This window comes from Cottoperca gobio, chromosome 16 (assembly GCF_900634415.1).
Source record: "Cottoperca gobio chromosome 16, fCotGob3.1, whole genome shotgun sequence".
NCBI classification, from domain to species: domain Eukaryota; kingdom Metazoa; phylum Chordata; class Actinopteri; order Perciformes; family Bovichtidae; genus Cottoperca; species Cottoperca gobio.
Window position 1 is genome coordinate 2217526 of NC_041370.1, and position 16532 is coordinate 2234057.

General features: G+C 44.6%; 1 protein-coding gene across 1 annotated transcript in view; it reads left to right on the plus strand.

Moving 5' to 3' along the window:
- sema6cb (semaphorin 6Cb) overlaps window positions 1-16532 on the plus strand; it is a 111646-nt gene that overhangs the window by 40954 nt on the left and 54160 nt on the right. The window contains exon 3 of the mRNA XM_029451084.1: window positions 13568-13742. The gene's annotated coding sequence lies outside the window, so the exon portion shown is untranslated. The remainder of the gene's footprint in view (window positions 1-13567; window positions 13743-16532) is intronic.

A 16532-nucleotide genomic window follows, 5' to 3' on the forward strand; every position in this document is an offset into this window, starting at 1 on the left:
AGTTTGTATTTTGAATTAGATGGAAATAATGGGGCAACAACGCAGTAATGGCCTTATAAATAAAAGCACATCAGTGAAGCAGCCCATGTTTGGTCTGCTTCACTGATGTGCTTTTATTTGCAAGGCTTCTTGTGTTTGGCTGAGAGATGGGACGGCAGCGGTCTGAACCATCACATGTTATGTTGAGATACAGGCGGTGTGTACGCCTCGCAGGCCCTCGTGTGTACACAGGCCTTTAGCGTTGCGATTCCCTTTTAATTGATTTGTTACTGCGCTAATGACGGTTATAACATCATGTTGTCCTCTTTGACGATCCAATCATCGTGACTGTCAGGGAGGCGCTCCCTCCCCCAGGTGCTCGCAACACATCCTGAGTTGAATGTATAAAAGCCAGCTGTACGCCGCTGGATTTACAGCCTGAGCCGAGCAGTCGTACATTTCTGAGCCTCGAGCCAAAGAAGCGACTTCTGGGTGAAAAGCATCCCGCTAAAGGTCAATAAACTGTGGCTCAGTTATAGCGTGGAAGATTGAAAAGGAAATAATTTTGTGGTAGAGAGGTGTGTGTGTTTTAGCCTGTAGTGTGTGTGTGGAGGTGCAGCCCTGTGCCGTGTTCTTTCCGTTGAGGGTTCCTCTTGGCAGCGAGTCTTCAAGGCGACCTGTCAGTGTTGGTCAGCCTGCAGGGCTGTGAAATGACCCACCGCAGGGCTCATCTGGGGCCCTGCAGCCTCTTTCAGCTGCTCCGCTCACACTGTTGCTCTCAGACTATGTTTTCTCTTCTTATTTCCCTGTTTCCATTTCTTTCCCCTGCTTTATATTCGCTCACTCTGTTCTCCCTCTCACGTAGGCAGAATCGCTTAGTTTCTCTCTTTTCTCCGGAGAGTTAATGTTTCCTGTTTGGATCCTGTTTGCGAGGCTTCAATAAGAATCACTTAATGTAGTGAGAGAGGAGAGTCGGACCCCTGCTTTTTCATAGACCACTGAAAACGTTCCAGGAATAGGAACAGCCTATTTCAGCAGCCTGTCTTGCTCTCTGTGTTTTTTGAAAGTGTCTCATGCTCTTCTGTTATGTACAAAATAAGAATGCCAAGTTTTTCCTTTTAGTTTTTTGCTTAAAGCCTGCAGTACATGTATTCCTTCATCTTCACAATACTCCGTACACTTCCTGCCCTACCTGCAAGTTTAAAGCTCAAGTGTTTTTTTTTTTTTTTGTGTTTTTGATTCTGGGAGCACATCCTCGCCGCTGTGGCCAACACGCCTGCACTTTTCCTCTGATGGTGAAGAGATGGATGACGGAAAGAGAATGATCCTCATGGCACAGACATCAGTCAATCTGACAAATGGCAGCCCCAAAGTTGGAAAGCCATTAGCAGACCGAAGCGGGAGTGAAGCCGGGCCAAGCCCCACTGATTTCCATGAGTCCCTCTTCCAGAGCTCGGCCCGTGCCAGGCCACGACATGGCGGCGGGTGTCAGCACCACCTGTCTGTCCCTTCTTGCCTTCGCAGCCAGCATGTTGACATAGGGCCGAGCCCCAGTCGTTAATGAACAGACCCTCCAAAGAAGCATGAAGAGGTCGGCTGTCTTTTCATTTAACTGTTATGACTCATGCAGTTGGCAAACGGCTCTGTGGGAGTTGAAAATAAGTGCTTTGACTGGCATCATGTATTAACCGCTCGGTGTATACAGTTTGTCAACACTGATGTCATGATTCCGACTGGAATCTGGACAAAGTAAAGCAGATCTGTTGGCTCCTCGCATGCACATGTGCCGAATTAAAGAGTCTGTGAAGCCGACGTTGTTGCAGGCAGATATTGAACGTCTTAATGCTCTCCCTCTGCACGGCTCTACTTATCTTGTTGAGCACGTGCCAATTTAGAATCAGTTCGAATCTGATTTTTACTAGATTGACGATGCTAAATGGCTTTTTCTTTTTTAAGCTTTTCTTCCAAAACCATGTGAGAGGTTAGTTTGTCTGCCTCTGACTGAGCTCATTGGAGACGACGCATTTGGAAAACATCAGCAACTGCTGTGTGTTTCTATTTGAGTCTTTGTCTTAGCAGCTGCTTTTGTAAAGGAAATATTGTTTCTTTTAGTGCAAACAGAAATAAAGAGTCAGGAGGGAGGGAGGGAGGGCAGAGGGGGAGAGAAACATTAGCTTGTATAAATGCTGTGCAAGAACTCTTCTTCTGCAGTTACTGTAAAATAACACTGAATACATCGTGGATGTTTACGGGGATGTCTTTTAAAATCATGTCCGATCTTCAACTAGTCTTCAAAAAAGATCACTGGTGATGCAACGTGAGCACAAAGCATTTGGACAGAATCACATGTGCGATGACTGTTTGAAGATTAAGTTCAGACTCTTAAATGTTAGCGAACGACATGGGAGTCTGGATGCAGAATAGACTGATTTGGGGAAAACGTCTGCTGCAGCCGAAGAGGAAATTGGCGACATTTCAGAGTGATTCTGGCGAGCCAGTAAAGAAAACAGATACTGAAGTGTCTGATGTTAGAGTTGAAAGTTGTTTCCTCATCATATGGCAGACGGTGTGTTTTTGTATGTATGTGACGCGCCGGTCAGAGAATGCTACCCTACAGGAAATGTCATGATGCTCCTGGAGATATAGCCGTCTCGTCCTCTAACAAACCACTCTGTTGAGTGGAGGAGCGAGGAGCTTTAACATGAAACCAGAGACATCTGCTTCAGGGTTGGAATAAAACATCCTCTGCACTTTCCTCTGTGACTTGACACGAGCGTGGAAACCTAACAAAATGGAGCATTGAGTGAGTAATTATTGACATTTCTAGCCTTCTGTCCAACACTTTGCAGCTCTGTACGAGTTCATGAGACGCTTTAACCTTCGACATCTCCTGAGGTTTGCAGGCTTTGAACTTTCATTATAGATGATTGTGAAAACACAGAAAATGTCTTTGTGATCTTTCTCTAGGTAACAATGTTACTAGCACGGTTATAACGAAATAAACAAATCAGCTGTAAATGTTTATAAGGTACCTAAAGGTAACCCTTTCTTTTTGCATCAATACAAGGACGCACTCACATATGGCACGTTGTGTTTGTCAAAACATAAAGTACACGACCGTCCCTTAGCTATGTCTTGATTTGAAGATGGCAGATTATGATTACGACACCTGACTTGCGACGGATTAGTTCTGTACACGGGGTTTAACGAACACATCACTGATGACGTACGGCTGGGACTTCCTGTTTAAGTAGCCGCCAGACCGTCAACTCATTTCAGAGTGAATTCTACACATTTGACTTGTTATGGTCTTATGGGGAATAACGAGGATACAACTTTGAACCGTGTATTAAACGTAAGAGGAGTGAAACATAAAATAAACGTTTTTAAATGTATTAAAACTCAACCGTTCCATTTGACCACGTCTGTCCTCACATTATCCTTGACTGTGTGTTTAAAGCTTTTAAACATGACTCGGGTCTGTAATTTCCAAGGGGCTGAAGCGGTCCACCTGAAGGCTCATTTTACGGCAATTTTGAGAATAAGCACTCAAAATTGAAAACATTCCAAGAGAATGAAATATCGCTAAGTTTGAACCGTTTTTATAGCTTTTAATGGCTTCGGTGAGTCACTTAGGCCAAGTGCAGGACAAGTGCGTCTGTCTGGTGCTTCAGACATAAAAGACATTATCGGTCACTGCACTTAATACCAGACTCTTGCATTTAGATCGTATGTGAACTTGACCGCTACCTTCCTTAACTTTGAATTATGCTTTTATTCTCTAATCAGTGTTTCTCATAAGCAGTTAACCCCCCCCCCCCCCCCCCCCCTTCAGCAGTCTGCAAACTACTCGTGTCTGGAGTGTCCATCTGCAGCCGCCTGCTGTAGGGCTTTTAAAACTATATGTAATCTCATCTACCACCTAGATGCTTTGTGTACTGAAAAGCTCTGCACTCCAGGGAAACCGGCAAACGGAAGCGTAAGAGTGTGGCCGTCGGGGGGGAAACGGGGATGGCGTTGACAAGGCAACGGGAGCTCATTATCTCGTCGTCTATGCTTGTCCACGGCGCGCCATTGATGGGTGCCAGAGGACAGTTTGGAGCAGACAAATGGGGTTGCACCCTACGTTTCAGGAATAACACATCCATGGAAATGACATGTCAGTGCTGTAATCCTGGATTACCTGTCTGCCTCGCTCTCCTTCGCAGTGCGTCTGCATGTGGCACGTTCCGTATCGGACGAGATAACAAACAGCGGCTCAGCCTCAGCCGCCGTGAGACTGTTTGATCTGTATTGTCAAGATAGAAAATGTGTGCAGCGGCAGCCGCTCGTCCTCTGTGACCAGTGTTTTTACAGGATGTGTGACGTCGGGACAGGTGAGGCTGAGGTACAGGGGAAAGATATGTTGCTCTCGGTCATGCTGTCGGCGTACGAGATTACTGCTCACACCTGATTTTGTCTGGGTGAGTGATCCTATCTATTGTCCTCGAGGATGCAAATATCTGCTGCAGTTATCTTCTTCCACTGACGTAAAGAATGTGCAAGTCCCAGAGCCGTGACAACAAAAGAAGCCACGTCTGTTTTCTTTAAAGCACATTTCACTGTGACAGCACACATCAACAGTTGTCCTTCTGCTCACCTGTATGAAAGCTTCGAGGTGCAACCGTAAGTCCTGCACTGAGTAAAGCTCACAACGTTTTATTAAAGAGACACTGGTGCATATTTCACCAGCTATGCAGTATTTGCCAATGGAGGCCTTCTGAACAGTCAACAGTTAGTTTTGCATTTTCAGAGAGGTTGTATCTTGCCCTGTATTTACAGTCCGCCATGATGGAGTTTTTACGCAATGCCACGTCGTTCGAAAGCTTAGAATCTCGTCTATTTAGTGAGCAAAACTGTTTTGAGATCAAAATCACAACAGCAAGTACAGTAAGCATCTCACACAAGCAAGCAAACTCACAATCAAACCTATAACTTTGAGCCAACTCACCTATGAAGTCTCATCATAATCCTGTAATAATCCAAAACAAAGCACTTCCTGGTCCACACGATCGTTTCCATTAAAAAATATATTGATCTTGAACATCGTCACATTGATAAAAGCCCATGAACAGCTGTTCCAATCTTTGAAATCAGCTGATCGATGTGTTTATTTTCGCGATGATACTCGGTAAAAACGGCATGTAGCTATTAGGGCTAATTTGATGCTTGCTAACCGGATGCCAAACTCTTTTTCGGGTAAATTCCCCCACCTCTTAAGAGGTTAAGTAACTTCTCTGGCTTTAATATGATGTTGTGAACTGAGATGTTTTCTCAGTGAGTTTAGATTGGACTCAGATACTAGCTTTAACTATTTTGCTTTCTTGTTGTTGTTGCATCTTGTTTTCCATTCCCAACACTGGTTGTACCGTGACGGCTGTGTCCGATAACACGCAGAAGTTGTTGTCAACTTTCTTATATTCAAATGTTCGTCATTGCCTCCCTGAAGATCCAGTTTTGTACCATTTATTCACATGGTCCTATTGAAAAACGTGATTTCATATAGGTGTTTGCAGTTCACACTGATAAGAAAGTAAGGTGTGGAGGAAAAACTTCAGGATTGGACACTTTTCAGCCTCAGTAGCCTAGAGAGATCTACATCAGCAGCTGTGGGTGAGGACGGTCCTCAGAGATTGCCTTGGACTGCTGCCACTGGTCAGATTACAACCGCAGGAGTCTGGAGGAGAAAAACCTCCAACGAACAGCCTCGCCTTGCTTCTTGGTGCCGTCCCCATCCTCTGCATTTTATTTCTGGAGTGTAACAACTTATTTTCTGAGACTTTGCATGCTGTTTACAGTTCCGTCTCTCGGCAGCGAATGCATGATGTGTTCTGCTGCTAGTGTTTACCCGGGGTACATCTTGTGTTTGCGAGAACTGAGTGGGAGAAAGGGATTTAGTGTTTTTCCTGTTCATGATTTGCATGATTTTAGGTTGGGAGCTCTTTGGCAGCTTGCAGCATTTTAAGTCACATTCTAGTTGGCACAAATAGTCATATAGCTCAGAGAGCAGGCAGACATTTGACATCTTGGATTCTTTCGAGAAGACTCGGTCCTCACTTGTGTGCATCGTGTGAGGATGTCAAGTCTTTTGTCCAAGGGCAAAAAAAAAAAAAACTTCAAAAAGTTGACGAGCAGAGTTCTTTATGCCGAGTTAAACACTGACAATAACGCTGATTTCCGACAATGTTAATTAAATCTAATGGGAGAAAATAAAGAAGACCTTGTAACGTCAGACCCACAGAGGAGTATAACATGACATCTTGCTGTAGTTTGTCTGAAGCGTTGAAGGGTCCTGTATTTATAAAGCACGAAGCAGTTTCTTTTGTTGTCTTGTAATCCTGTAGAAATCAGAGATCTTCGCATTTGAACAACAACCATAGCCATGGCACAGTAACAACATCAGAAACCGTTCTGCAACCAAGAAATTAATTCAGTACAAGTCTAAAGTATGAAGGCTTCAAAGGAACACCAACACACACAAGGCGTAATTATTTTTATTTATCCTGTCGTTCCAAATACTGTCTGACAAATGCAGACTTTTGCTTTTTGAATTATGTTAATGATCCATGTCAGATTTGTTGAGTCTGCAAACATCTAACTGTATATTTGCTGTTTCAGTGCCTTGCTCAAAGGCCTCTCTGCAGTGGGAGAGCATGCAGAACAAGTGGGCAGAGATCCCCATGAAATTGACGACATATGAAACAGATTTAGCATTCAAAGAAGTCTTGATTTGAACACATGGACGTGCTGAATGTTTCCTCACCGTCAACATCTATAGTATACTATAGTGATGCCACGTCTCGCCTTATTGCTATTTCTTTGTCTGCTCACATGGCGTTTACGTTTGACATTTTTCCAATTTAGCTGTCAAAGGCACTGGAAGGATATAGAAAAGAAAAAACAAATAAGAACATACCAACAAAAAAGAACACACACAAACAACATCCTCTTAGATACTTATTGGGTTTGCTACGAAACAAAATCAAATATGAATAGACCTTCATACATCCAAATTGATGCGTCACTCATAGTGGGAGGGAGACAATTGCTGTAATTGTGAAGAGGGAGGGTGACCAGAAGTAAAAACAATGGCAGTCTCTGTCTATCTCTCTCACACACACACACACACACACACACACACACACACACACACACACACACACACACACACACACACATTCTGTGTATTAAAGCTCAGAGAAATGCATTTGTGCCTGCAGAGGAAAATATTTGTATCCTTGTGTTTGCATAAATATATGGGCTGAGGTGTTTATAGCGGAGTGACTGGGGAGAAAAGGCTCCTTTCAGTATAATGTGCTCTTTAATAAAGACACAGGTTGGCAGATTGGGAGTGTCAGTGCATGTGGCATACAGCCTCTTCAGGTGATTTATGAGCAAACTGCTAGGCTATTACATTATGGGCCCCACTCCTACTCAGTGAGGTGATAAGAGCAGCCCACCTCTATTGAAACACTGCAGGTACAAGCGTTTTGTTTTAGTGGAATATCACTGCTTTTTGATAAAGGAATTAGGTATGAGGAGAATCTAATCATGTTGTCTGCGCTGCAGCTGTAGCTCATCTATTAGGTTAGCGTTTGTGCTTTTGTCCTTCAGAGCATGTTCAAGGGAAGATGGTTTGGAATTGTTTGCATCTTCATTGAATTTCAAATTCCAAAGCTCCTCATTGTGTAAACAGTATGATGCATTAGGTAGATTTGAGTGAAGCAACCAAACCAAAAGCCAATTTTAACCTCTTGAGAACGGCTTCCATTTATTCTAGAACAAGTTCTGCTGCTCTTCAAAACCGCAGGAAGAAAAGGTGCAAGTCTGCAGTTTCCTCCCACTCTGTGTGGCTTTGGACCTGGCCTTGTGTTTGCAGAGAGAGAGAGAGAGAGAGAGAGAGAGAGAGAGAGAGAGAGAGAGAGGCGAGAGGCCGACACAGTGAGGCCAGAGTTCACGCCGCAGCTGAAAGGCCAGTTGTCAACCGCCGGCGGAGGGAAAACAATGGGGCATAAGCCAGAGCGGTTTGGAAAAAGGACGAGTCAGGGTCGCTTTCACTTAGCACAGCATGGCGTCACAGCAGGAGGAGGCAAGAGGCTGTCTTGGGCTTAGGGAAGGAGGAAGGAGAGAAAGCAGGTACTGAAACGCGGGTCAGTATAATAAGATCTTGCATTTTCATAATACTTTGTCTTTATAGTAATTACAGCATAAACGGATTCTAGTCCATAAGTTGTCATCTTTATTTATGATTGTTACATATCTCAGTGACGATTGCGTTGAAGTTCATATTTTACAGAAAGCCAAACCTTACAGTATCAACCACAAACAAAGCTGCCAGCATTTAGTCACAGGGTGTATGTGCGAGTGTAATGGTGATTATTTGGCACTACCTTCAATTGGGTTCAGGTCTTTTCTTGAATCAATGATGTCAGCATTGAGACCGTTTGTCAAATCCAAAGTATTTATCCACTGAAAGCTGAGGGGGGGGGGTGACATATCTGTTCAATCATTCTTTCAGAAGAGGTGTGTTTGTTTTGTTTTGGGCTTTTCAGGACTTTGGTCTGAATCCCAGAATCAGATGCTATTTTACTCTCTTCTCAGCCCTATTGTCTTTCTGGCTTCAGTCCTGAAGGCATCTAGAAGCCAACAGAAACTCTTGACATTTTCTGAATGCTGGATGAATGTGTGGACGTATTGTCCTTTTGGGATATTGTGCCAACATATTTCAGCGTTGGCGGTGCAACACAGCTCCATCTTTAGATATTTGCTGCTACAGCAGTGGAGTCGAGCAGAGACCAGCTCTGTCGGATGCCTCCCCGGAGGAATGCAAGATGGAAAAGCAGAATAATTAATTGGTCTAATGTTCCACTCCGTCCTGATGGCCCCTCAAGAATTCATTTGTGACAGAAGAGTGAAGACCCATCTCACTGTCAAAGACACGGAGGGCCTGTCGCCCGACGATTCAAGACATGAGATGAGAGCTCCTATGTTGGCGAACCCATCATTGGCGTTCCACCTCCCAGAGTCGTGGGTATGGACGACAGACTGCATCCTTGTTTCCTTGTCAGTTTTTTGCAATTGGGCCAAATTGCTTGTCTTCTAGAGGCTTCTCGAAAATGAATAATTTGTTTTTAGCTGTCGAAAAAAGCATTTATAGTGCTAAACATACCAATGCATGTTGGGTTGTTCTTCCCCCCCCCCTCCCCACGTCCCCCTGAGGGTTGGTGAGAGGCAGTATACCACTCGCCAGGGTCTGCCGGTGCACGAATAATGCAGCTCCCTATTTGGAAGGCTTTCTCCCCTCAGAAGTGTGAGGCTATTTATGTTGAGTGTGGGTGTATTTAATGAGTGTGGCCGTACCGATGTGCCAATTAGTCCCATGCTCAGAAACTCACACGCATGACTGCCTCGCCACTTGTTGGGAATGAAGATGCGATTTTGACAGAAATAATTTCAGACGTGAAGATGATACAGGGTTTGAAGGAATTGGACTTCTAAGCTTGATGCCAGTTTTAAAAAAGTATTCAGTGATTTTCCAATAATTTCCATATCAGGATGGAAATGTTTCAAAGAAACCTTTTGACCAAGAGACACTTTGCAGCGTCGGTAACCAAGGATAAGTTAAATGAAGCAGAACAACTTCCCACCGACTGCCAGTTGAGTCCTGATCAATTCTGCTATAAATATGTCCTCAAACAAAAAAGCACCACATTTATCATGTTGGAGGTTATGCAATGACACTAAGTGGCCAGTAATTGATTTTTAATCAAAGGCAATATCAGCCTGGAATACTGGCAAACTCATTTCAGTCCGAACTGATTTAGAACAATAATTAGTGTCGTAAAAAACGTTTGAGGTTTAACAGAAAACGCATTATGTAGGAGAGAACGTAATGAATATATTTGCAGATTCTTTTCCGCAGCTTTACCTTTTAGTCCGCCCCTCACACTTAAATGTGTATGCCACAGCTTTGATGTGTGTTTTATTAGTTTTATCTCCAAAGGACAGCCGGGAGATTAGAACTCCATCTCCCCACACCTCTGCACCCTTTAGCAAATGGCTGCGTTCAGTTACATCATCATTACACACATTACATAAAAACGGGAGTGTACTGGGTCTTATCGCGTCATGTTCTCCAGATAGTGACGGCTAACGAGACACAAATGAAAACTGCAAATAACACCTGAGTCTTCTTCACTTGGCAGTGCGGTCAGTGCACCTGAGCGGTTTCTTTTGCACCCAGGTGCATTGTAGAGAGAAGCCTGTAGATAATTGAGAAATGTGACATTTCTAAAGTAATGGGTTGTACTTTAATTGAATTCTTGTTTATTACTCCTGCTATCCCTGTATTGTGCACTCATCTCGGAGGAAAGGAGATGAGCGATTCCTAATCTGAAAAGTCCTTTTTTAAATAGTCTCGGTGGGTATTTTTCATCCGGCCAGGCTCCTCTACCATCGCACTCGTCAGGCCCCCAGTCTATTATATTCTCCTCCTTTTCTAAAAGACCGCAATTAATCTAATTAGTAATCAATCAGCCGTTGGGCCTCCCGCCGCCTCTGTGCTAATGGAGGATATGACAGGCCTGGACCTTGCATTATTAATACCTCCATTCCTGGAGCCCAGGGCCCCCCTGACGCCCGCGGCCAGGAGCCATTGATCACTACCACAACCCAGTGAGCACTGCACGGCCTACAGGGAAATATCCAGAGTAGTGGGAGTGGAGATGGGAATGTGGTGTGTCAGTCTGTGTGGGATGTTTAGGAGACTGGAGGGTAATTTTGGTAAGGGAAGGCGTTTGCCAAATTTGCTTCAGGGTAGATTGAGTATCCTAAAAGTGTGATGTTGCCTTGGTGGTGCACGCGGTCTGCAGGGAAGAGCAAGGTGCACGTTTTGAAGGAGATGAGGGATCGTACGAGTGGCGTTAATAGGACTGTTGTGCTCCAAAAAAGCTCATTTGGGTTAATGGGGCTCACCTCAGAACTATTATGGCAGGATAAGGGGGCCTCTCTGCGGGACTATTTTCTAGAAAATGAGATTAGAAATTATAGGACGTCACTAATGCTGCGGCATAATGATCACAGTGTGGCAATGAAACAATCACGGCAACATTATCCTTCATCTCCCATGCGTTATATGAGCACCCAATCTAACGGCCCCCAGCAGCTGAAGTTACAGAGCTTGATAACAATCCCACCAGCTGATCTCATTCACTAAAATCGATATTGGAACCTACTCTGTTCATGCTTGGGGGGGAGGGGGGCGTGTGGGGGGGAAACAATGGAACAAAACAAGAGAACCTCTTTGCCTCATGGTTAGCTGTTACCTTCCACAGCCAACAGCAGACACAGGGCCGTCCTGTCCTCTCAAACTCCATCTGCTAACTCTAATTCATCTCACCTCTGTGCCAGCGGCTGTTAATCATGTTGGTTATCCAGTCGGCATGGTGTTTTTGAGGATGTGCTGTTTGGCGCTCAGGGCTGGGCAATAATTTAATATCAACTTTCAGTGGAATCTAATCGTGATGGTATCAGACGTCCTCATTCAGGATTTCAAGCTGCTTTCGATGAAGTTTTGTGATCCAGATCTTTATTTCAATAACCTGTCTTGCATTACGTCACTTTGTTTATTTTAGATGGTTTTGTAAACATTAATCAGCAACTATTTGGATAATTTATTAATCTGTAAACTGAATCTCTTCTGTTTGGAGAAGACAAACTATTTGAAGATGTCACCGGGGGCTTTAGGAAACACTGATGGTAATTTTTTCATGATTTTCTGGTAATTTTTCATGATTTTCTGACATTTTTATAGACCAAACACAAATTAATCTGCAGATAAATAGATGGTGACAATAATGGTTTGTCGCTGTCTCGCCTGTGTAGACTGATGACCACTTTCAGATGCTTTCATATACCGCCCGATGGCTCATTGAATGGCTTTATTAGCACTAAATTAATAAGAATAATATGCAGCCTTCACAAGCAACCATATTATTATACTGTAAGAGAGATTTTGTGCCAACATATTCATCCCTCCAGCAGAGTTCAGAGACTTTACAATCTCTGCAAGGAGCATTAAAGTTGTGCTGGAGGCCCAACACCTTCCTAAGAATCTGCATGTTGGGTTTGCTTCATTCTTCACGCTTCTATTGCTATTAAAAAGAAAGTTCTTGTTTCTGATGGAGAGAAACAGCTGTGGCTCGTCCACAATGTGACAGATGTGTGGGAAGGGAAGTGCGTTGTGTGTAATGAAGTCATTTTAAATACGTTTTCAGAGGTGACATCATTCTCTTTACTACACCAGGACACTTCCCATGACTAAGAGCTGGTGTCATTTGTAACGCCGGCCATATCCTTTCCACTAACCAGCCACACGATGTGACTGTAGCGCCGCCATCTTGACACCACGCAGGTTTAAGTCACCATCAGCAAGCAAGCCAAGGCGGTCATAGCGCTCTGGTTAATGCAGAAGGGTTGTTAAGTATTTACAGGCCTTCAGTGGTTTTATGAAGCCACGCTGGGAGTCGGCGGTGGTGTTGAGCTCACAGCAGCTGCAGTCAGAGGGATTGGGAAAGCAATGCAGCTCATCTGCTGCCCAGTGAGTCAGTGAGCTGGACATGCTTTATCCAGGGCTGAGGATGTGAGGGATCGCTCTGCAGTCACACACACACACACACACACACACACACACACACACACACACACACACACACACTCCTCATTTGTGTACCATGAAGGGTGTAGGTGGATGTGTGTGGGAGGTGAGCTCTATTACAGAAAATCCATGGACCACTTGCCATTAGTCACCACTGGTCAGAGACGGTGTGTGTGTGTGTCTCTTTTGGGAGGTTGCTGAACTTGCAAGAATGGATTTACAGTGAGTTCATCTTCCATGAATTTTCTTCTGTGTAGATTGTGTTTTTTCTTTGGGGAGGCTGGATGACGGTCCAGTTGGAGAGGTGAGCTAACGACAGAGTGATGCTGCTGTAAACTCCAGCTGTGCTTCATCAGTGAGTCTCCTGAGAGCAGAGACGAAGAAAGTGTTACAAAGAGAGTTGTAAATGATGTTGAACTCGAGCATTGTTATCCTTTGCAGCAGACATCACCCTGAGTCATGCGTCCTGCTGCTCCACACGGTATTTATTCCATATCGTTAGTTATAAAAACACGTGTGGACTTTGAATAATCATTAACTCATGACGTGTCTATTTGTTTTCAGTAAACAGATTTGGACACACTTATCATGTTTGTATATATTTTAGCAGATGTACACTTATGTTTTAGATTTATAGTATGTATTCTTGTATTAAGGACAAACTCCTGGAACCACACAGCCAGGATGTTACTTCTATATATGGCCTGCTTGTGTTGGCTGAGATGTTATGACAGCAGGGTTATTGAGGAGATTGCACTAAGAGAAGATGGAGCCCCTCTCATGGGGCCCCGTTGAGACAAACCCCAGATGGCTTCCAGCCGTGCGTTTGCAGTGCAGCTCATCCTCTCGTGTTGTTGTCCGTCCTCATATTTGTTTTTCTGTTTGCTCCCACAGGACGTTTGTTGAAGCTGCTCTTAGAGGGAGAACCTCAAAGGGGGTTTCAACCCCTGACGCCCCACTGACCTCCCCGTCTTCAAAGCCCCGCCTCCAAGTCCCCAACACGCTGAGACCACTTCCTGATAGAAGCAGCTAAATATTAGTGGATTGGTGGACGTGCCAAAACCTGTCTGTGAGTTGAATTATAATTTGGATTGTTCACACCCGTTAAAGTTTTTCTTAGTTTCTTTATGACCCCATTGCGGTTTTTAGGAAAACGAAAGCACTAAACGTCTCTATCAGGAGTCAATACAGCGTCTCAACATACTGTCGGTGTTCGTCAAAGACAATGCAGTCGATGCGACGCCATGAATGTTCCATGTATTTCAATAATACTGTCGGTCGTTAAGGTGAATGTAGAAATAATGACATTTGTGTGCTATAAATTAAAGTTTAAATCCTGTGAGGCTCAGATTGGCCGCAGTAATGGAGAGAGAAAAGCCTGCTCAGTCTGTTAATGGCCTTCCCTTCTTACATCCATACCTGATTGTATAAGCCAGTGAAGTGTTTTTCCTAAGTGGCAAAAAAGACTCTGGAGAGCTTTGAATCACAGCTCTGCCTCACACACACCCAGGTGGACAAACGTAGACGTACTTCATGCAACACAAACACATTGTTTTTCCGGGGCTCGCTTTGTGCCCATGAGCTCTTATTTGCAGCGATTTGACAGAGTGAACGCTCACGTTGGACTATCTCTTTATTCATGCCCCTTTTTCAAAGTGCCACTATTGTGCTGTGATCCCTCTTTTGGCCGGTCGTGCATGTGTGCAACACAGGGCCACTGTAGAGTATTGTGCGTCAGTCAAAGTGAATAGAAGCCCACCGCTACTGCATTAGTCTCTGCTGACAGCAGGGAAACAATACATGACGGTTAGGTAAGAAGGTTGAGTAGTGAGGAGCGAGGTGTTGAACTGGATCGCTGGCATCGCGGTGGCATGAGTGCCCCGATGTGGACAGCCATTTTCTGCCTGTCATTATTGATGACACAAAGACCTATCACAGGGGGTGAAATGGGACAGAACGCCAGTCAATGCGGGTGCACAGGCGTGAAACATGATCAGACCGCGGAGTTGAATAGAGGAATTATCGTGCCAAAAATGCGAGAGAGAGAGTGAGTGGGGGGGGGGGGGGGGGCTGAGAGAAGGAGGAGAAAGAGCCTGAGTGGCATTGCTTTCATATCTTGTCACCCACTCACTTGACAATGCAGGCACTGTGTCCTTCCCACTGTAAATGAAGCATAGTGTGCTGCATGTTTTGGATGTATGAACATTTGTTCATGGCCCACATGCTTTACTTGAAGAAAACAAAAACGATCTTTGTTTACCAAACCAAAACATCACGCAGCTCTTGGTAAACCCTAAACTTTACAAGTGAATGTGCTGAAGTCTACTCTGCATAATGTGATCTTATCACCACGTACCAGTTGATTATTTGCTCATTCTTCCAGTTTTTCTTTTATAACACAATCTGTTGTCAGGAAGGTGGTTTTGGCACCTGTGTTTTCAGACACCAAGTGAAGTAAACATTCCTCTAAATCAGTGCCACACTGAGAATACAGCTGTCTGTTTGTTGCCGTCATTCTTTCCTTTGCGTACACATCTCAGACAGGAGAGATTGGTGGAGAAAGGAGACATGTGACAAAGGTCTAGATTGAAATCCATGTCATTGCAGGTATGTGGTTTGTGCCTGAGCCAGCTGAGTCCCCAGGCTCAGCCCCCAGGAGGCCCCTTGTGTACGTCTCCTGTCTTTGCCCTCTGATAAACTCCAGTTGACCTCTCTCACTGTTCACCCCGAGGGCTACAGTTTGTATCGGTGAATTGTCTTTTCTCCTTCTTCCCTTCTCTTCCTCGTGTTCCTCCCTGAGTCGTGCTCTTGCTCAATGTTAAATGAGGGCATGGCCACACTTGGATGTGCTGTGACAAATTGGCACAGAGGAGGCAGATGGTGACGGGGAGGAGACTGGTTGTCATGCCATTTGCTGCAGCGGCATGAATTGATCTCTGTGCCGCAGAGCAACCGCACATGCTCCACTTGTGCAATCCTGACTTTGGTTACCCCCATAAGCACAAACACACACACGACAGCGAACTATGCCACCCTACACCAGCCTTCCGTCCCCATTAGTATCAATGATGTGTGCAGCGGAGGCGCTTGCTAACTGTCAGAGGCTCTCCGCTTGGAGAGGCGAAGAGATGCTGAGGGATTCTGACAGAGAGACAGAGCTCAGACTAATGGTAGGCTGGTGGGACTCTGGGAGCCACAACACACAGCCTACTATAGACATACCATCACAGATGTACTGTACATGTCAGAAGGCTGTGCATGCGAGCAGGATGTTCTATTTACAGGCCTGCTGTCTTAACTATGTTTACCCATGAGACTGCTGCAGCTTGACTACATTCCCCTGGGGTGTTTTATTATTGCAACATGACTTCTGGTAAGATCGTAGTTTGTCTGTCAGGACTGCAGTTGCTCATTAGGCTGTGTCCCAGGGAGGGGAAAATGTTCCCCAATTGGGTTTTCTTTTAAAGCTGCGTTGGGCAGGGATTTTAAAATACATCCATCTTAGTTTAAATCATGTGGGGCCGGAACGGAGCGGCGTGTCGGCTCACGGGAGGCGACACGCAGAAAGCTTGACCTGCTAATGTTGCTTCTCTTTTCCAGAAAGACTCTCAGGTCGGGTTGATGTTTCTAATGCAGGAACACAAAACACTTATCGTAAGAGGAGCGTGGATGTTATGGTAATATGTTCCAGTTTTAAGTGTCCTCGCTGCCATTTGAAAAGTGTGTGAAATTGTTTAATTAAGTGAAAAACTGCACTTAACTACATTAGCTGACAGATTAGCAAATGATCATCTCAAGACCTGGATTTGAAATCTGTTGTCAACAAAGATCTAATTTCAATGAATGAGATCAAATGTCT